The sequence below is a fragment of the Helianthus annuus genome, chromosome 14, assembly GCF_002127325.2.
Source record: "Helianthus annuus cultivar XRQ/B chromosome 14, HanXRQr2.0-SUNRISE, whole genome shotgun sequence".
NCBI classification, from domain to species: Eukaryota; Viridiplantae; Streptophyta; class Magnoliopsida; order Asterales; family Asteraceae; genus Helianthus; species Helianthus annuus.
Window position 1 is genome coordinate 21,491,742 of NC_035446.2, and position 6,858 is coordinate 21,498,599.

At 34.4% G+C, this 6,858-nt stretch overlaps 1 long non-coding RNA gene across 3 annotated transcripts; it reads right to left on the reverse strand.

The window, feature by feature from the left end:
• Positions 1-1,617: 1,617 nt before the first annotated feature.
• Positions 1,618-6,575, reverse strand: LOC110908154. 3 transcript variants are annotated; one of them, XR_002574229.2, is made up of 7 exons: positions 6,402-6,575; positions 4,830-5,018; positions 4,560-4,726; positions 3,985-4,366; positions 2,443-2,576; positions 2,036-2,125; positions 1,621-1,875 (listed from the first exon to the last, which is right to left on the reverse strand). It is a non-coding gene; the product is annotated as an uncharacterized LOC110908154 (long non-coding RNA). The 3 variants fall into 3 exon arrangements; XR_002574230.2 differs by having other exon boundaries at positions 1,627-1,875; positions 3,985-4,055; positions 6,402-6,573; XR_002574228.2 differs by having other exon boundaries at positions 1,618-1,875; positions 3,985-4,726.
• Between the last annotated feature and the right edge of the window lie 283 nt (positions 6,576-6,858).

A 6,858-nucleotide genomic window follows, 5' to 3' on the forward strand; every position in this document is an offset into this window, starting at 1 on the left:
GTCTGGTGGTGGTGACCATGACAACTGTGTGTCTAGGGTTCCGACGAGGGTACCCGTGTCTCTCATAGTGTCTCTCATCGACCGATCTAGATACAGAATGGGACACTTGAATGTTATCTTGAACAACCGCAACGTCATTGACTTGAATCGGCCGATCCAGATACAGAATGGGACACTTGAAGGTGATCTTGAAGTCAGAGACTTGAATCAGAGACTTGAATCGGTGTTCCAGTGAGAATTCAGGTATTCTCTTTTCGTCTGCATCTCTCCATTTTTATGCAGATCGGTTCATCGTGCAGTTAGTGGGCGAGCGTGAAGGAGATGGGCAGTGACTGTAGGTTCACCACCGTCAATCCAACATCGCGGTCACAACTACACCACCGGACCATCCTGGATGGGTCACTGCGGATTGGACATTTGTAAGTTTTTATTATTGTGTAAATCGGTGTTAATTTTAAGTTTTTTTTTCCTGTCCGTATGTTGCTTTTGAATTATTACATTTACTATATTTGAAGTGCTTATGTAAAAGTGAATAAAAATGACGTCAAGAGGAGATGAGATTGCTCTGATTGGCATAATTCAGTGTTTCTCATCTTTATAAGTTTTTTGTGACTGATATGCACATGTGCATTGCAGTTTATACGGTTTGAGACTAAAAGGTATTATACATCTATACTTGTAAATTATCTATACTTGTGAATTATACTACTGCATTAAAATGATAAGCAATAAATTATACTGCATTGAATGATATGTAAATGTGCATTATGTTGACAAATACATTATGTCGTTATATATTAAATGATAATGCACATGTGCATTATGTGACAATTACATTATGCACGTGTGCATTATGTAGACATTATTATGTTGACAACTACATTGTGCACATTTGTGCACATGTGCATTATCATTTAATGCACACATACAAGGTATTATGACTGTAAACGATGTTTATACTTTTGTACATGATATTGTATTAAATGATGTGCACATGTGCATTATATTGACTGTAAATGATGTTGTATTAAATTATATACACATGTGCATCATGTTGATTGTAAATGATATTGTATTAACTTATATGCACATGTGCATTATGTTGAAAATTATACCATGTCGTTGATGTATGGATCCTCTTTATGTATGGATTCTGAACAGGTGTCTTATGGATGACTATCCAATTATGTACAAAATGGCATTAAACAAAGGGTCTTGGGTGGCGGACAACTACCACTACAAAAAAATGTCATATAGTGACATACAAAAAGTGCCACAAAACAACAAAAAAAGTGCCACTAAAAACACCAGTAGGAATGGGCGGCACACGAAAAAGTGCCACTAGAAGTGCTGACGCTATAGCCTTTAAGTGTCACTTTCTCAATCTGCCGCACAAAGTATATAGGCTTTTAGTGGCACTTTTTTTTCTGCCACTACAAACTTTTGGGCTTTTTGTGGCACATATTTTTTCCACAAAAATCACATCAAATTATTTATCATATTAATTTTTATTGATTACAATTATTATTTATTTACATTAAAAATAAAATAGTAAAATGTAGAAATCATAATAATATAATCAATTCAATTAAAAAGTTCAATCAATCATCTTCCAAAGATTCCAAATGTTTGCAACGAAATAACTAATTAAATCTCAACCTAAGTCTAAATATCGAACATACAAAATAAATATTCAAAAAATGTTTGAACAAAAACTCAAAACTCCATTGCGTTCATGAATCTTTTTCACAATCTTCATTCGAGTAAAATATTCATTGTGTTAACTCTTTCTTAGCAATCGTATTTCCCACTTCATAGTTGTTCCCTGCACTTACTCCTTACTGTCGCCGCATCAGCCAATTCACTATATTCAACCTGAAATTTCACAATTCATGTTCAAATGATTAGATCTCATAACCATAGCCATTAAAGATGTAACAGCAATTACACTACAGGAAAACAGAGCTTAACAAACACAAACACAGTGAATGACGAGAATAGTAAGTAGTATGCAATAATTATACTTTATACAAACCTAAAGCAAATCAACCTTGCGACTCCGAAATTCCCAACACCAAGCTCTTTCAATGTCGGTTACATTGGCTTCGCATGTGAAATGGCATTACTGTATTTAGGAAACAAGTTAGTAAACATTTAAAAGACTTGATTGTAAACGTGCAAAAAAATCCAATAAAGCTCTCAATTGATCCTTTCTAGCAATATACATGTGACAAAAAGTTGATGACAGTTGGTGTAAAAATGCATAAAAGTCAATGTAGTTCTCAGTTTTTTATACACCTAGCATATAAAATCATAATCGTATGAGAAGCAACTTGATTAATCTGAGATATTTTCTCTCTGTTAATTAAAAAAAGTTTATTTCTTCTACATCTAAGTTCGAATCAGGTGTACGAAAGCCGTAAGGGTAACCGAATAACTCACCAGAGTCGCAGTCACCGCCTCTGCTGCCGGATTTGTAAAGTCAGACAGATCGGGACCTGCAGTGTCCAGTAGCAGGGTGTCCAAAGTTTTCATCTTTTTTTGACAACCCAAACTGGGTTGTTAAAAAAACATACCTTAAAAAAATAACAATTTTGCTATTATAGCATATTTGAAGATTAACAGAAAACTATACAAAGCAAGAAATTCAAGCAAATAAAAGAATGTTATGTTTGATTTAAAACGTAAAGAAAATAAAAATGGATCTTTATTACATGAACTAAATAAACAAGTAAAAAAAAGTTAAAATTCAATATACAATAAAATATTTTTTTAAAGTGATAGCAAAAGAAGTAACAATATCAAACAATATAACAATCATTTTCTTTATAATAGATCAAATAAACTAGTAATAAAAAATAAAAAAAATAACTATTTAATAGTTTTCGTTGTATTTGTATTTTTTTGGGCTATTAGACATAGCCATTAGTTCATGCGTTCATGTTTAATGTTGTAAGATCGCGATCAGACCCGAATGAGTCGTTCAGAGATGTTCTACTTTGTTTCAGGTGCGGAAAACAAGAAACAAAGCTAGGAAAAGCTGATTCTTCACTTAATCTACTGATTGTATTGATATGACAACGATTACAGCTCAAGGCAGCACTTCGGTATGGAATTCGTACAATCGATACACTGATTTCGCTCATGACACATATATATAGTGTCTGAGATTTCGCTCCAAGGACCACATGTCCATATAAGCGAAATCATCTTGTACATATAAGCGAAATCAGCAACTAACATAACCCTATGAGCGAAATCAGCTCTCTAAACACAATACACTTCCTATTTTCTCATAAATCGTGCACTAATCTATACAATTTAATGTAAGACTCGATCCAAGACGAAGTCGACAGATGTAGTGCACCAACAAATGTGTTATCTGTTATTTATAATTTACATATTGTAGAATATTTGTTTGGCATTGGCTCTTACCAACTTTACACAAATGAAAGCGATAAATTTTGAAAACTAGACAACGTCAAAATTAATTTTGAAAAAATATGTATATATTACATTAAATTAAGATAGTATATTATGTTGTTTATACTTAAAAGAATAAAAGAAATATACTTTTTTTTAAAGAGAATGGTAACCGGTACCGAATTTCACGAACCGACTTGATTTTCGGTACGGATTCCGTACCATTCGTTAGGCAAAGTTAGACCCTATGTTGTCAAAGGCGCAAAAGGTGGTTAGGCAAGGCAAGGCCTAGGTGCCTAAGTCCGTACCGTCTTTGGTCGCCCGAGCGCCCGGGTTCGCTTGACATAGCACAAAGTGTTATACGACAACAGAATGAACACAAGAAAAAATGTCAACTAGTGTTGCTAATGGATGACAAAGTTGGTGGGTCAGCTAGTCTTGGTAAGGATTCAACTTGTTAGAATATGAAGTATATACAGCAAGGGTGACAAGAATATGATTACAGATGGTAATTTTTTTAACACAAGAATAAAATGCCATATAATGCTATAGTACTCTTACCTTGAAGTCAAGAGACAGGTATATATACCATAAGTTCATTGATTGCAGCCAATAGTATTGTTGAACTGTACCTGTAGTAATAAAGTGTATTCAATAACTACAAAACTAGTGGGAATTCTTTAGGATAATTCAAACTAATTCTAAGATGATAAAAGAAACAATACAGATACTATCATAATCATTTGGAATATTTTTAATCATCAATGTTTTGCGGGAGTCTTTCCCCCACAAAAAACGCTCAATATCAAGTTCAAACTATTTCTCCTCTGCTTGGCAGGTAATAGATTCATGCCTTCTGTGGAATATTCTTCTCACTCATCCCTTTGGCCTGCTAATAGAGCACTTGGGATTCGAAGTGGTATGAGCACAATAACTGTCAATACTGAATGGCGGTGAGTATAACCAGAGACCAAATACAAAGGAAACAAAGACTGGTGTCAATTAAGTATTAAAGCTTAACATAACATTTACAGACCCTTTTACTTTATTACTTATTTTTAAGTTTAATTTCATTAATTTTTTATAATTATCTAGTGATATTATGTGTGTGCAACATGATTTCTAAGTAAACTTACCTCCATATTCGACAAAGATGTCCTTTACAATATCTGCTGGTTTGGATCATCTTGCTTGAACCCACCACCAGGTGGGCTCATTCCAGACTTCTGTTTCAACTCCCACTTGAAAATGACCATAAGTTAATTGTTAATTGCTTCCCATATTATACAAATTCTGTTGAATGCTGCAGTAAATAAAATACAATGAAATCCCAATGAGGTATAAAGTGAATGATAAAATATTAGTATGGTTTATGCATTCAACCCAATAATATGGAAAAATCAGACCTGTTGTAGAGCTGGTTTTCTTCAATCCTTATTGCAAGTGTGAGACATGTAATGCCAGTAATTTCAGGTACCATTTTGCTTCTGAAGTACCCTTTGCTCAAACATGTCCTAACCCGAACTCATACTGACCCGAATCCCCTGACTAGTGACCAATCACCAGGCCGACCCGACCCGCTCGTTTTGCCGGCTCTAAATTACATAGATGAATATGAAACAGATCATTTCCATAAATCCATATCAAGTCATAAATAGTGGAAGCAAAAGTACTGTGTAAACGGTTTGGACTGTCCAAAACCTAACCCAGTATAAACTAACCAGCTCAGTTTCTCAGTTCATTAAGCCAAATTCATCATTTAATTGGCATTTCATTATTTCATTGATTAAATCAATGATACATACACGCTAAATTCACAAGGTTTGAAGAATCAAGTTAAAATGAAACTCACTAATAGTAAACTGGCAAAGTTATTAGAACAGAATTTAAGAAGACAACCACCCAAATGTAGCATACACACTATATAAATAATAACATACAACATTAAGTATTGTTGCAAGGTCACATATATCATCCTAGTTAATGAACTAACTTCTAATATTTACATCTTGGTTTTAAATTGCGTGATGCGCTCCGATGCGTTTAGTCCAAAAATCTGATGCGCGATGCGTGATGGGTGATGCGAGCGCATCACGTATGTGATGCGTTCTTTATAAAAAAAAATAGTTAAAAATTATTTATACATAAAAACTTATAAAAACATACTTAAAGTAAAACAACTGACGTAATTAGAAGGTAAGAGTTGTGTTTTTTGGTTCAAATCAAGCATACTAAGATGTTAATTACGGAAAAAACCGAACACAGTTCATAAAATCTGGAAAAAAGCATAAAAAACAATGTTGCGCGCATCAGAGCGCATTATGCGATGAGCGCATTATGCGAAATGCGCGCAATATTCTCGCATCACGTAAACGCATCGCATCAGCTGTTGCGATGCGCTCTCATTAGCGCATCGGGCGCATCACGCATTATGCGCGCCATTTAAAACCAAGATTTACATCAAACATTGAAGATCAAACAATTAACAAATCAATAACGAATTCAACAAAGCGACGAGCATAAACAAATCACAAACCTGATTTGCATTAGAACTGCCGTTTAGATCCTGAATTGTAACTAATTTCCTCAAATTGCTCGCATCAAATGGACCAAAAAACGATGAACAATAAGACAAACGACACAATCACCGATCCATTTTTTCCCATTTAACCTGTTGATATAAGAGTAAATACGCCACGTAATCTATCCAGTTTATGAAGTTTATGAAATCGTGTCACTGACTCCGTATAGAACCCCTAAGCCCTAATTATAAGCATCTTCGGCAAAAAAACAAATCAACAATTACTCAAACTGACTACCGATATAACCATTAGAGCAAGAAAAAACCTAACCGGTAGGTGTCTAATTATGAAATATAAGCTAGGGCTTTTGATTCCAAACGTGTTACTATATTATTCATAATTATATAGCATGTTCACACAAATTAGGGCACAAATTAAATTGAACAGAGCATATACTTTATTGTAATCGGTTCATCTGGTGAAGAACCACGGAGATCCGGTGGAGAACGTCGGAGATCAGGTGGAGAACGGCGGAGATGTGGTAGAGTAAGGAATCGGAGAGCGTGAGGAGGTTAATTTGAGAGAGAAGATTTGAGCGCGAATTAGTAGAGATAAACCCTAGTAATTGTAATTTTGAGAGCGCAATTTGTTTTTATATGTCCGCTTAATTTGTTGAGCCGGAATATGAAATCATTTGGGAGAGGGAAATTGATTTTTGGTGAAAGAGAAGAAGAAATTTTAGATTTCAAAGAGAGAATTGGTGAAAATTTTAAACGAGTTGTTCAAATATTTTTGTGGCACAAGAAAAGTGCCATTAAAACATATAGAAAATTTTGGTGGCATATGCAAAATGCCACTAAACGCCTTGATTAGTGACATAAAAGTTAAATGCCACTGATTGTATGTGTTAAAT